The sequence below is a fragment of the Cnephaeus nilssonii genome, assembly GCF_951640355.1.
Source record: "Cnephaeus nilssonii genome assembly, chromosome: 6".
Taxonomy (NCBI): Eukaryota; Metazoa; Chordata; class Mammalia; order Chiroptera; family Vespertilionidae; genus Cnephaeus; species Cnephaeus nilssonii.
In genome coordinates this window covers 105614111-105629462 of record NC_137077.1, presented here as the reverse complement: position 1 = coordinate 105629462, position 15352 = coordinate 105614111, and the positions used below count along the sequence as shown (strand labels likewise).

Here is a 15352-nt window from a genome sequence, read left to right as displayed (position 1 = left end):
ATATTACAGATGTCCCCATTTAATTCCCCCACTGCCCCCCTCCACCCAGTTCCCATTCCACCCCAGGACTTAACCACCCTATTGTCTATGTCCATTTGTTAATGCATATATGAATAGATGTTTGGTTAATCTCTTCCCACGCCCCTCCCCCCTCCCCTCTGAGATTCATCAGTCTGCTCCATGTTTCTATGGCTCTGGTTTTAGTTTATTTTTTTCCTTATATTTGTTGTTCGTTTACTTTGGTTTTTAAATTCTATGTTTTTTTTAAAATAAATCTTTATTGTTCAGATTATTACAGTTGTTCCTCTTTTTTCCCCCATAGCTCCCCTCCACCCGGTTCCAACCCCACCCTCTGCCCTTACCTCCCCCCCACTGTCCTCATCCATAGGTGTACAATTTTTGTCCAGTCTCTTCCTGCACCCCCCACACCCCATTCCCCCCGAGAATTGTCAGTCCACTCCCCTACTATGCCCCTGATTCTATTATATTCACCAGTTTATTCTGTTCATCAGATTTTTTATTCACTTGATTTTTAGATTCACTTGTTGATAGATATGTATTTGTTGTTCATAATTTTTACCTTTTTCTTCTTCTTCCTCTTCTTAAAGAATACCTTTCAGAATTTCATAGAACACTGGTTTGGTGGTGATGAACACCTTTAGCTTTTTCTTATCTGTGAAGCTCTTTATCTGACCTTCAATTCTGAATGATAGCTTTGCTGGGTAGAGTAATCTTGGTTGTAGGTTCTTGCTATTCATCACTTTATATATTTCTTGCCACTCCCTTCTAGCCTGCAAAGTTTCTGTAGAGAAATCAGCTGACAGTCATATGGGTGCTCCCTTGTAGGCACTAACTGCTTTTCTCTTGCTGCTTTTAAGATTCTCTCTTTGTCTTTAAACCTTGGCATTTTAATTATGATGTATCTTGGTGTGGGCCTCTTTGGGTTCCTCAGTTGGGACTCTCTCTCTGATTCCTGGACATGTACCAGGTAAGTCTATTTCTTTCACCAGGTAGGGAAAGCTTTCTGTCATTATTTCTTCAAATAGGTTTTCAATATCTTGCTATCTCTCTGCTCCTTCTGGCACCCCATAATGTGAATGTTGGTATGTTTGAAGTCGTCCCAGAGGCTCCTTACACTATCTTCATATTTTTTTATTCTTTTTGCTCTTCTGATTGGGTGTTCTTTTGCTTCCTCATATTCCAAATTGTTGATTTGATTCTTGGAAGCCCCTACTCTGCTGGTGGATCCCTGTAAATTATTTTTTATTTCAGTTAGTATATGCTTAATTTCTGACTGGTCCTTTTTCATGTCTTTGACATTCTAAGATCCTTGAAAGTCTGACTAATTCCCTCGATGCTCTCATTAAGATCATTGAGTAACCTTAAAATCATTGTTTTGAACTCTGTATCCAGTAGTTTGCTTGCTTCAATTTCTTTCATTTGTAACATGTTTTCTTTTTTTGTCTCCACATTTTGGCTGCTTCCCTGTTTGTTTCTATGTATTAAATAGAACTGCTATGTCTCCTGGAATTGGTAGGGTAGCCTTGTGTATTAGGCGTCCTCCTGTAGGACTCAGTGGCTCAGTTTCTCTAGTCACCTGAGCGGGACACTACGTGTGCCCTTGTGTGATTTGTGTGCACAGTCTTGTAGTTGAGACTTGATTGCTGTTGGCATCACTAGGAGGAAATGAGTTCCAGGCCAATTGGGTGTGAGGACCAGCTGCATCTACAATGGCACAGCTGCTGTGCAGAAGCACCCTTATGGAACAGGACTTGTTTCAGTGAGGCTTTGGTGCTCACCGAGTCTGCCCCTTTAGTATGTTGCTTGTGGATGTGTAGAGTTGTAATCTGGTATGGTCTGAAGCTGTCCACTGGGTGCACTGGCTCTAGGGTCTCCCAGGAGGTGCAAGATAAGCCACTGCCTAGGGAAAAAAATATATATATACTAGAGGCCCAGTGCACGAAATTCGTGCACTGGGGGGAGGTGTGTCCCTCAGCCCAACCTGCACCCTCTCCAATCTGGGACCCCTTGGGAGATATCGGACTGCCTGTTTAGGCCCGATCCCTGTGGGATCGGGCCTAAACAGGCAGTCAGACATCCCTTTCATAATTCAGGACTGCTGGCTCCCAACTGCTTGCCTGACTGCCTGATTGCCCCTAACCACTCCCCTGCCAGCCTTATTGACGCCTAACTGTTCCCCTGCCTGCCCGATCATTCCCAACTGCCCTCCCCTAACAGCCCGGTCACCCCCAAATGCCCTCCCCTGCATATTCCCTCTTTATTAGATAGGGTTTTTTCTTTAACATATTGGACAGTGTACCTGCTGTGGTCTTGACAAACCAGTAAAAATGTAAACCCAAACTAAAGGTGTCATAAAATAAACTCCTTAAACAGGAATTTCATGAGACCTTGAAAAGGTGATATCATGTGGTTGTTGGGCATATATTTGAATAAGTAGAAGGTTTATAGGTGATTTCACACTTTTTCATATTTTCTAAAAGTTTCCTTTTCTTTTATAAATAGACATGTAATCAACTGTCCATCTTTCCCTCCAAAAATTATTTTGAAAGGGCAAAGTCAATTGGAGCCAAGTTTGTTAAGTAATGTAGGTGTCAAGATGGAAGGCTTTTTCACATAGAGGTCTACTAACACTGTACTTATCCATTTTCCCACAAACTTTTGGCCCATTTTTTCCCTTCTGCTAGAAATACTCCTTCCAAGATGCCTTTCTCCTCTTAATAATCTCAATCCTCTCTACCTATGAAAGTTCTACTGGGCCCTTTGAGGGTTGGCCAAGTCTCTGTGGCCCTCTCCCCATCCTTGCAGCCAGATCTGCTTGCTCCTTCCTCAGTGTTCCCACAGTGCCGTGGACACAGCTCCAGCACAGTCCACACATGCAACATGTTGTCACCATTTCCTGGGAACGTCCTGTCCTATTCTCTTCCGTTTATAGGGGAATCAAGCTGGAGTTTTGCAGGTTGGGAAGAAGCTGGCAGCGGCTGAAAGCGGAATGTGCCTAGAGGGGCGCAGATGCCTCCCAGCCAACAGGCCTAAGGCCGGGTCATGGCTGGGAGCGGATCGCTTGGGAGAGGCGCACCTACAGCCCTGGCCACAGCTGGAAGCCGAACACGCTGAGAGGGGCGCAGGCATCTCCCAGCCGACAGGCCTATGGCCAGGGCCACAGCTGGGAGCGGATCGCGGGAACGGATCGCGCTGAGAGGGGCGCAGGCACCTCCCAGGTGACCAGCCTTGGCCCTGGCGGATGCTGAAATTGGAGCATGTGGAGAGGGGTGCAGCTGCCTCCCAGCCAACAGGCCTACAGCCCTGGCCACAGCTGGGAGTGGATTGCGCCTAGGAGGTGCAGCTGCCTCCCAGGCCCACAGCCATGGCCTCGGCTGGAAGCAAAACGCGCTGAGAGGGGCGCAGGCGCCTCCCAGCCAACAGGCCTAAGGCCCGGGCTACAGCTGGGAGAGGATCGCACCACAGCCCTGGCCTTGGCTGGAAGCAAAACGCTCTGAGAGGGGCATGGGCACCTCCCAGCTGACAGGCCTACAGCCCTGGCCATGGCTGGGAGCAGAACGTGCTGAGAGGGGTGCAGGCGCCTCCCAGCCGAGAGGCCAATGATCTGGGTCACTGCTGGGAGCCGATCCAGCCGGAGGGCGTAGCCGCCTCGCAGGCCCACAGGCCGGGGCTGGAAGCCGATCCCGGGAGGGGGATTGGGGGGGTGCAGGAGCCTCCCAGGTGGACTGCCAGGGCTGTGGCTGGGAGCAGATCGCGCCAGGGATGCACCGGCGGAGGCTAGTAGCAGATTGTTGTGGGGCGCAGCCACCTCCCAGGCCTACAGCCTGGGCCGCACGGCCGGCTCTCATCGGCAGCTCTCCCTGGGACTGGGGGTCTCTGGCGGGCCTGAGAAGACTGGGCGCCGCCATCTTGTGTCTATGGGCGCCACCATTTTGTGACGGAGTGATGGTTAATTTGCATATTACTCTATTATTAGATAGGGTTTTTTTAGACACGCATGGCATGTAGGAAAAGTCTGCCGCTTGTGTCTACAGATGCTGATGGCATACAATGGGTTAAAAGGCAAAAGACACTGTACAGAAGAACTGTACTCTTGTTGACAAAGTTGTTTCCTAGGAGGATATTGTTGGAAGCTGCCCATTGCCTTCACTAGCAGAGAGGTGTGGACAAGGAACCTGGAAGGCTGGTCAACCTTGAGCTCTGAAAGGTCAGAGCTATGTACCCACTGTTTAGTCGAGACAATGGTAGCTGAAGCAACTTCCACCTTTTAGTCTTATGGAAATCCTTGCTGATGGGCTATCATCGAGCTATTATTGGAATTGCCTGCCTAAGGGCTATGGGTGTACCCCAGACCTGAATAAAAAGGATGGCAAGGCCAGACCGGAGTCCTCTCTTGGGCTTCCGCCTGGCCCGCAATTTCCAAATTAATATTTTCTTGTCTAGTCTCTTTCATTTGTGTGCGGCCTCCTCCAGAGCCCGAACCCTGAACCTGAACACCACGGGGGACGTGGGGGGGGGGGTCATTTTCGCAGGATATGGCTTAATATTTCTTATACTGCTATATAGTATGCATGTATACTTCAACTGAACAGCCACTTTTCTCACAACTGGAGTAGGAGTTTACAGAAAAGTCGAGGGAGGAGGCTAGAATAACCCATGGAGTAAGGAAACAGAGCTCCTTGGAGAAATGGCTGATTGCAGGGCTGGGGCAGCAAATATACAAGATGAGCCTGGAGCATCTTTTACTGTGTGAAAGTAAGAAAGTGCTAAAAAACAACAAACAAAAAAACAAAACACAAAACAAAAGAAAACCACCCCAGAGCCAACTCAAAGAACTCCCAATGGCCAAAACTGGAATAATTTTATTAACAAAATTAACACACATATTAATTATCCTATCTAATAAAAGAGTAATATGCAAATTAATCATCACTCCGCTACACCCACAAGCCACGCACACCAGCCAATCAGGAACGAGTATGCAAATTAACCCAAACAAGATGGCTGTGGCCACGGAGCGAGCAGGAGGCTTGGGTTTCCCCAGCAATGGAGGAAGCCAAGCTTTCCGCACACCCTGGCAGGCCCAGGCCTCCAATCAAGGCTACAAAATTTCAATTATAGAAGATAAATAAATCCCAACAAAAATGGCGGCAGCCATGGAGCTGGAGAGAGCAGGAGGCTTGGGTTACCCCCGGTGATGGAGGAAGCCAAGCTCCCGCAGCCCTGGCCTGCCTTGGCCTCCGCTACAAAGTTTCAATTATAGAAGATAAATAAATCCCAACAAAAATGGCTGCGGCCATGGAGCAAGCAGGAGGCTTGGCTCCGCTCAAGGCTACAAAGTTTCAATTACAGAAGATAAATAAATCCCAGATCCCAGGGCCTCCGCTTGGGTCGCCGGGGGGGGGGGGGGGGGGCGCGCGTGGCCAGCCTGCAAACCACCACAGGCCCCTCGCCCAGGCCACCCTTCAGGGCAAACCAGCCGGCCTCCACCTGTGCACCAGGCCTCTATCCTATCTAATAAAAGAGTAATATGCAAATTGACCATCACTCCAACACACAAGATGGCCACCACAAGATGGCCAGCAGGGGAGGGCAGTTGTGAGGGACCAGGCCTGCAAGGGAGGGCAGTTGTGGGCGATCAGGACAGCAGGGGAGGGCAGTTAGGGGCAATCAGGCTGGCAGGGGAGTGGTTAGGTGGTGATCAGGCTGGCAGGCAGAAGTGGTTAGGGGCAATCAGGAAGGCAGGCAGGCGAGCAGTTGGGAGCCAGCAGTCCTGGATTGTGAGAGGGATGTCCGACCGCCCGTTTAGGCCCGATCCTACCAGGCCTAAAGAGGGTGCAGGATCAGGCCTAAACGGGCAGTCGGACATCCCTCAAGAAGTCCCAGATTGGAGAGGGTGCAGGCTGGGCTGAGGGACACATACCCCCTTGTGCGAATTTCGTGCACCGGGCCTCTAGTGGTAGTATAAAACAATATAAACATTTATGGATCCATACTGAAAAAAATTTTAAATAAATGAGGCAAATATAAAATTGTATTGCTAGGGCATAATTTGTGGTTTGATGAAGTATACTGTGGAAGAGAAAAGTTATTCCCCTTTTCCCCCTCTGAATTAGAAAAGAGAAATGAGCAAGCAGAGTCGAGGGGTGACCGGGGTGCATACCTCTTCTAAGAAGAGCATCTAAGGAACAGCTCTTGGCAAGGCATGGGATTTTGACTATCAACTTGGAGTGAAAGAGTCGGTGATTTACATGAAACATGGAGATTATAAAGAGATTGGGACATAGTGGTAGAGGTTTGTTCTGGTTTATTTGGGGAAACTTTGTTATCTGTAAACTAATGTACCCCTAGGTAAATACCTGAATATCATAAACTAAGTTGTTACTGATATAATACATGTGACCCTTCACAGAGACTACTTACAAAAGCTAAAAGGGTGATATGCTTCTCAAGAATTTGCTTTAGATATTGAAAATATATTGAAAACCTATTTGAAGAAAGGGTTACTTTAGGGAACCAAGATGGTGGTGTAGGTAAACACCTGTACTCACGGCCTCCCACAACCACTTCAAAATTACAACTAAAATACAAAACAACTACCATTCAGAACCGCCTGAAAGCTGGCTGAATGGAAGTGCTACAACTACAAATTAAATAAAGAAGAAAACACACTGAAACTGGTAGGAGGGGTGGAGGCACTAACTGAGATGGGCCAGCACCCACATGTAGCAGGATGGATATCTCGGCGTCGGAGGCCTTCCATGAGGAGCAGGGGGTCCCAGACGCACACCAGACCCCCAGCCCAAATTCAGAGTTGGGAAGAGAATTCCCCATAACTTCGGGCTGCAAATACCAGCGGAGATTGTGGCTGAGTGACAGAGGTTGCTGGAGACCCAGGCAGTTCCTCTTAAAGTGCCTATTCATGAACTCAACATGGACTTGCTCCCTTTGAACTCCAGTGCTGGGACATCAGATTGGGGTAATGGAGGGAAATATAGGAAGGAACTGGATTGTCTGGCATCAGAGCAAGAACTTGGGGGCAGCTTTCTTCAAGATAGGAAGTGATCCGAGGGATCAGTGTTCCTATGCTAAGACTGCCCACATCACAGAACTGACTAGTAGCCATATCTGAGTTTCCATAAGCCTGGTTTACATTGTTCATTCCACCCAGGCAATTCCCTGATACCCCTGCCCCATCCAACTTGCAGCCCAATCCAAGCTGTTTGCAGTGGCTTTCCATATGAATGGCCTGTCCTGGCTCAGGCTTCAAACTTTCCTAATATCTCTCAAACAAGCATAAGCTGGCATCAGCTAGACCTGGCACTAGCAGCAGCCTGCCTTGATCCACAGCTTGGAGTCGTAAGGGCACTTCCAATCCCAACACAAGTAGTAGCCATCTGCAGATGGCTTTGTAGCTCCTCCCTGGTGGCCCCAGGCAGTGGCTGACTTTGCACCTCTCTGGAGGCCCCAGAGCCAGTGCACCCAGTGGACAGCTTCACACCATACCAGATTATAACTCCACATACCCACGAGTGACACACTCAAGGGGCAGACATAGTGAACACCAAAGTCCAACAGAAGCAAGTCCTGCTCCATTGGGGTGTCTCTTGCACAGCAGCTCTTCCATTGCAGTTGCAACTGGTCCTCACAGCCACTGGCCTGGATGTCAACTCCTCCCAGTGACACCAACAACAATCAAGGCTCAACGACAACAAAACTGTGCTACATAGCCCACACAGGGGCACATCTAGAGTGCCCAGTTCATGTGACTGGGGAGGCTAATCCACTGGGCCCTACTACACAAGGCCATTCTACCAATTCCAGGAAACATAGCCACTATACCTAATACATAGAAACAAACACAGGGAAGCATCCAAAATGTGGAGACAAACATGACGCAAGTGAAGAAATCTCCCGTCCCCCCCCCCCCAAAAAAAAACCCACCTAAATAAAATGGAAACAAACAAACTAATAGATACAAAGTTCAAAACAATGGTTATAAGGTTGCTCAAGGATATTAATGAGAGCTTCAAGGGACTTAGTGAGACTTTCAAGGATCTTAGCAAGAATTTCAAAGACATAAAAAAGTCAGAAATTAAGCATGCACTAATTGAAATAAAGAATAAGTTATAGGGATTCAACAGTAGAGTAGAGGAATCGAATCAAAAAACGATTTGGAGAATATGAGGAAGCAGAAAACACCCAATCAGAAGAGCAAAAAGAAAAAAAAGAACCCAAAAATATGAAGATAGTGTAAGGAGCCTCGGGGACATCTTCAAACGTACCAACATTCACATTATGGGGGTGCCAGAAGAAGAGAGCGTGCAAGATATTGAAAATCTATTTGAAGAAATAATGACAGAAAGCTTCCCTTATACCTGGTGAAAGAATAGACTTCCATGTCCAAGAAGTGACAACAGCAAGGAAGGTTCAACTACAACAGGAGGGTGTACACAACCCACACAGGGGGTGGGGAGGAGCACCTGGAGTGCCCAGCTTGGGAGCTTGGGTAATTGAGAAGGCTGTGCCACTGGACACTGCAAGATACCTACTACATAAGGCTACTCTACAGCAAACCAGGGAGACACAGCAGCTCTACCTAATACATAGAAACAAACAGAGAGGCAGCCAAAATGAGAAGAGAAAGAAAAATGTCCAAAGGAAAGAACAGAACAAAACTCCAGAAAAAGAACTAAACAATATGGTGTGAAACAATTTACCAGATACAGAATTCAAAACACTGATTTTAAGGTTGCTCAATGACCTTTGGGGAAGAGTAGAGGAACTTAGTGAGAACTTCAACAGTGAGATAGAAAAAAAAAAAAGTAGATAGAAAATACAAAGAACCAGTGAAAATGAAAAATACACGAACTGAAATGAAGAATATATTATAGGTATCAATAGTAGAGTACGGGAAAGGATCAAATCAGCGATTTGGAAGATAAGGAAGCAATAAATACACAATCAAAATAGCAAAAAATATGAGCATAGTGTAAGGAACCACTGGGACAACTTAAAGCACTGCAACATTCCCATCATGGGGGAGCTGGAAGAAGAAGAAAAAGAACAAGAAATTGAACACATATTTGAAAAAACAAAGAAACAACAATAACAAAAACACCTGCCCTAACTTTATTAAGGAAATAGTCATTCAAGAGCAGGAGCAGCAGAAAGTCCCAAACAAGATGCACTCACCAAGAGACCCACACCAAGGAACAACAAAATTAAAATGGCAAAGGTTAAAGACAAAGAGAGAAACTTAGAAGCAGCAAGAAAAAAGCAGTTAGTACCTACAAGTGAGCTCCCATAAAAATGTCAGAAGATTTCTCAACAGATGTTTGGTAGGACAGTAGGGATAGGCACAAAATATTCAAAGTTATAAAAAGCAAGGATCTAAAAACAAGATCACTCTACCCAGCAAAGCTATCATTTGGAATTAAATTCAAAGGACAAATAAAGAGCTTCACAGAGAAGAAAAAGCTAAAGAAGTTCATCACCACCAAACCAGTATTACAAAAAACATAAAAGGGTCTTCTTCAAGAAGGAGGGGAAAAAAGAGGTCAAACCTGATCTGAAGATTCTCCTTTAAACCTGCTTTTCCAAGAGTGATGATTCATGGACAGAGACTGTGTAACAGACAGGTAGCAGAGCCAATGGGGCAGCTGGCTGGAAGATTCTAAGGAGTTGGAGCAAATGGTGAAAAAGGGAGGTTTCATTTGGAGCAGTTGGTGGGAAAGGGAGGTTATTCCATGAGCAGAGGTCTTAAGTAGGAGGGGAGAAAAAGTGGGACTTCAGAGAGCTGTGGCAACAAGATGCAGGGACATAGGTTGTCCACACAGGATCCATTCCTGGAAAACTCAGCTGCTGCAGTGAGAACCTAGGCTGCTGGTCACTGTTCAGCAGTGTTATTGTAGATTTGGCTCTTTAATTTGAGCTAACTTGGATTTGGCCAAACAGCTGTTACATTAAAGGTAGAAAAGCAAGAGTGGTGGGCTTAGACACCAGCCATTTCATTTTCCAGAGAGTTCACAGGTAAGAGTGGGGGACCTACTGTGGCTTTCCAACGTTCTTGCCTGTTATCTCCAGGCCATGAGCTTGGAAGCTGGTAAAGTCCAAAGTTTAGGCTGTCTAGTCAGACAATTGTTAAGTGTAGGGCCTCCATTTACTTGGCTATATAACTGTGGGGGAGCTACTTAATTATTCTAAATCTCAGTTTTCTTATCTGGAAATTGAGAATATTTATCTCAGAAGGTTATTCTAAAAAATGAAATAATCAATGCATACTTGTTCATTGATAGAATGCTCATGACATGCATTGCTTCTCCACTGTCCTCACCTGCCCCCTTGGCTCTTGTGCTTGATCATCCACCCTCCTTGGCAGGCTGACTGGGCAGTCCTACATCTGCCAGCTCATCATGGAGGCTGGCTCTCCTGATTCCTATGTATGCTCTATTCAAATATGACCTGATAACTTAGGGAATGTTAGAAATATTGCTGAGTCTCAGGTATCTTTTTAAAAATATATATATATATTTTATTTTTTATTGATTTCAGAGAGGAAAGGAGAGGGAGTGAGAGAGAGAGACACATCAATGATGAGAGAGAATCATTGATTGGCTGCCTCCTGCATGCCCCCTACTGGGGATCGAGCCTGCAACCCAGGCATGTGCCCTTGACTGGAATTGAACCCAGAACCCTTCAGTCCGCAGGCTGATGCTCTATCCACCAAGACAAACCAGCTAAGGCATCTCAGGTATCCTTTAAAGAGAATTTTAAGCACTAGCTCTGACAATTATGCAATAAAAATCCAAATAAAACCCATGGCATTTTAAAGAAAACCCAGAAAATAACATGTTGGCAAAGGTGTGGAGAAATTAGAACCCTTGTACATTGCTGATATGAATGTAAAATGGCATAGTCACTGTGGAAAACAGTGTGGTGAATCCGAAAATTAAACATAGATTTCCCAATATTATCCAGTAATTCTACTTTGATTATATACTCTAAAGAAGTTGATTCAAACATACAGCGACTCAAACATATTTGTACACACATTCACAATCTCCAAAGGGCACATGTCTGAGTTGTGGGCTCGATCCCTAGTGGGGGGCATGCAGAAGGCAGCCAATCAATGATTCTCTCTCATTATTGACTAGAAGCCCAGTGCATGAAATTCATGCACGGCGGGGGGTTGTCCCTCAGCCCAGCCTGTACCCTCTCCAATCTGGGACCCCTCAAGGGATGTCCGACTGCCTTGAGGGCAGTCGGACATCCCTCTCACAATCCAGGACTGCTGGCTCCCAACTGCTTGCCTGCCTGCCTTCCTAATTGCCCCTAACCGCTTCTGCCTGCCAGCCTGATCACCCCCTAACCACTCTCCTGCCAGCCTGTTTGCCCCCAACTTCCCTCCTCTGCCAGCCTGGTCACCCCTAATTGCCCTCTCCTGCAGGGTTGATTACCTCCAACTGCCCTCCCTTGCAAGCCTGGTCCCTCACAACTGCCCTCCCTTGCAGGCCGGGTGCCTCCCAACTGCCCTCTCCTGCTGGCCATCTTATGGTGGCCATCTTGTGTCCACATGGGGGCAGGATCTTTGACCACATGGGGGCAGCTATATTGTGTGTTGCAGTGATGATCAATCTGTATATTATTCTTTTATTAGATAGGATAGAGGCCTGGTGCACGGTTGGGGGCCAGCTGGTTTGCCCTGAAGGGTGTCACAGATAAGGGTGGGGGTTCCCTTGGGGTGTGGGGTGGCCTGAGCGAGGGGCCTGTGGTGGTTTGCAGGCCGGCCACGCCCCCTGGAAACCCAAGGGGAGGACCTGGTATCTGGAATTTATTTTCCTTCTACAATTGAAACTTTGTAGCCTGGAGCGGAGCCAAGCCTGGGGCTCCGGCAGCCACTTCTGTGGCAGTTAATTCACCTTCTACAATTGAAACTTTGTAGCCTTAAGCGGGTGAGCCCGGCCAGGGTGTGCGGAAAGCTTTGCTTCCCCTGTTGCCACCAGCAACCCTGGCCTGCTCTCTCAAGCTCCATTCTGCCGCCATTTGTTTGAATTTGTTTACCTTCTATAATTGAAACTTTGTAGCTTGAGTGGAGGCTTAGGCCTGCAACGGCTGGCAGAAAGCTTGGCTTACTCTGTTACCTTGCTCTCTGTGGCTGTAGCCATCTTGGATTGGGGTTAATTTGCATACTCGCCCTGATTGGCTGGTGGTGTGGCTTGGCTGGTGGGCGTGGCTTATGTAGCGGAGTGATGGTTAATTTGCATATTACCATTTTATTAGAGAGGATGTTTCTCTCTCTACCTATCCCTTCCTCTCTGAAATCAATACAAATATATTTTTTTTAAAAAAGGAAAATTTTGACACATGCTACAGATTGCATGAAACTTGAAGACACTATGCTCAGTGACATAAGCCAGACACAAAAGGTCAAATATGGTAGGATTCCTCTCAGAGTTGTCAAATTCATAAAGGCAAGAAGTAGAATGATGGCTGTTGGGGACTGGACAGAAGGAGATGAGGAGCTATTGTTTAAACAAATTTGTGCACGGCCTGGGGGAGGGAACAAGGGAGGTTGGCAGGCCAGGGGAGGGGTGGTTGAACTCCTGGTTGAGGGGACAATTTGCATATTAGGCTTTTATTATATAGGATGGGTGCAGAGTTTTAATTTAGGATAAATATGTTCTGGAGATGATGGCAGAGATGGCTGCACAGCAGTGTGAATGTATTTATGCCATATAACTAACTGTACACGTAACTATAGTTAAAATGATAAATACTGTGCTACTTATAATTTACCACATAAAATAACCAAAGCTATTATTAAGTACTCTAAACCTCAAGTTAAGTGATTGGTAGCTATTTATCCTATATAATAAAAGGCTAATATGCAAATAGACTGAATGGCAGAACAATAGGTCGCTATAACATGTGCTGACCACCAGGGGGAATGCACGGAACATGGTGGGTGTTGGCTGTGGCAGGATGGTGGGGCAGGTGAATGGGGCAGCAGACCAAGGTAGGGTGCCAATCGCTGTCATCGGGGCGAGCCTCTGATGGCTACTAAAAATTCTTTGCTCCCATGCGCTGAGGTCAAGCCTGGTGCTTGCACCTGCTGCTGGCTCCGGTCCCAATCGCTCTGTGCTGTCAGTGGGTACAAGGGAGGCTGGCACCATCAGCATGCGGGAGTGGCGGCGGTGGGAACGCGGCTGCCGGCAGACAGGGGACCAGGAACCGTGCTGGGAGGGGCCATGGAGGATGGGCCGAGACCCACCCCTGTGCCCACTGCAGTCTTACAGCCCACAATTACTTTCAAGGTGCATGAATTCGTGCACTGACTGGGCCCCTAGTATCTTACCTAATAATAGACAAACACGTAAATTGATGGTACCCCGCTATGCTCACAGCCAATCAGAGTGAATATGCAAATCAGAAGGCCAAAGATGGCGGCCGCCCAGCTGCTCCAGGCGCGGAGTGGCCAGGTGGTGGAGGACACCTGCTATGAGAGCGAGGGTGGGTGGCAAAGGGATCTACAGGAGTGGAGTGCCGCAGTGAAGACAAGACTGCAGACTCCGGAGTCTGCAGCGAAGGCGAAGAAGGTGGACTCTGTCCGGAGTGAAGTCCTGGGTCCCAGGTGCCGGAGGAAAACTGGTGCTGGAAGCCAAGGGAAGGAAGGCTATTGCACGAATCTCTTCGTGCAATGGGCCTCTAGTCATAATAATGAAAGGCTAATATGCAAATGGTCATCATGCTGTGACAACCAATCAGCAGGGACCTGAGGCTGCGTGTCACCAGGCCGGGGGACCTCAGGCTGTGATCCCTGCCAGGCCAGTGGACCTGAGGCTGCGCACCCGACCTGGCAGGGCTTGACGGTGGTGGGGCCAGCTGGATCTGGGTCTTGCCCCATGGGATGGGGCTGGCCAGGTCTGGGTCTGGAGCAATTTTGAGGCGCACGTGGTGGGCGGGGACTTTACTCTGGGTCCCATGGTGTGCCCCAGACTCTGACAGAAGGGAAATTTTCATATACATTTTACTAATTTTCTTTCATCTCTTACACTTCTATTATAAAGAAAGGGCAAATAGCAATATTAAAATATCTCTTCTAATTAATTCCCTTTTAATGTGCACAAATTTTGGGCACCAGGCCACTAGTGTGTGTGAGTGTGTGTACACACACACATACATATAAACCTAATATGCGAATTGTCCCCTCGGGAGTTCGATCGCTCACTATGACATGTGCTGACCACCAGGGGGTGGCATGGAATGAAGGCAGGCCCCGGCCAGCAGCCGGCAGCCGGGGAAGGGAGGCCCCAACTGGCAGCTAGAAGGCCCTGATCGGGCCTGATTGCCAGACAGGCCTAGGGACCCTACCTGTGCACAAATTTCGTGCACTGGGCCTCTAGTCATTTATATGAGAGGGTAAAGACAATTACTCAAATTAAGCTAGTAAAAAGATTTAAATTGTTTAACCCTTCTGTAAATGTATTTAAACTACCAACAGAGCTTGCCGTATATAGGCAGTCAATAAGTAGTCAGCGTTTTAATTATTATTACTAGTGCATGGCGGGGGGGGTGTCCCTCAGCCCAGCCTGCACCCTCTCCAATCTGGGACCCCTCAGGGGATGTCCTACTGCCAGTTTAGGCCCGAAACCAGCAGTCAGACATCCCTCTTGCAATCTGGGACTGCTGGCTCCTAATCACTCACCTGCCTGCCTTCCTGATTGTCCCTAACCACTCTGCCTGCCGGCCTGCTCAGCCCCAACTGCCCTTCCCTCTTGGCCATTAACTGCCTCTACCTTGGCCCCGCCACCATGGCTTTGTCCAGAAGAATGTCCGGGAGGTCTCCTGAAAGGTCTCCCAGTATAATTAGCATATTACCCTTTCATTAGTATAGATAGAGGCCTGGTGCATGGGTGGGGGTCCCTGAGGGGTGGGGCAGCCTGGACGAGGGGCCTGTGGTGGTTTGCAGGCTGGCCACACCCCCGTTGGGGTGGGTGTTGCTGCTGGGGATTCTGGCCAGCCTGGGTGAGGGGCTGATGGCTGTTTGCAGGCTGGCCACGCCCCCCAACGGGGACCCTTACCCCGATGGTGGTGTGGCCAGCCTGGGTGAGGGGCTGAGGGCCATTTGCAGGCCCTCCCTTGGCGGCCGGCCAGGGCAACCCAAGCCTTCCGCTCGCTCTGGCCTAATCCATAGCTGCTGCCCACAGGCCCCTCCTTCAGTGGCCAGCCCAGGTGGGCGGGAAGCTTGGCTTCCTCCGTTGCCAGGGGCGACCCAAGCCTCCTGCCTGCTCCAGCTGGCTCTATTGTCGCCGCCATTTTTGTCCTGCTA

The 15352-nt window shown here is 48.0% G+C and overlaps 1 protein-coding gene across 6 annotated transcripts in view; it reads right to left on the bottom strand.

Moving 5' to 3' along the window:
* Nucleotides 1-15352, bottom strand: part of CECR2 (CECR2 histone acetyl-lysine reader) — a 189210-nt gene that overhangs the window by 94711 nt on the left and 79147 nt on the right. The window lies entirely within an intron of this gene.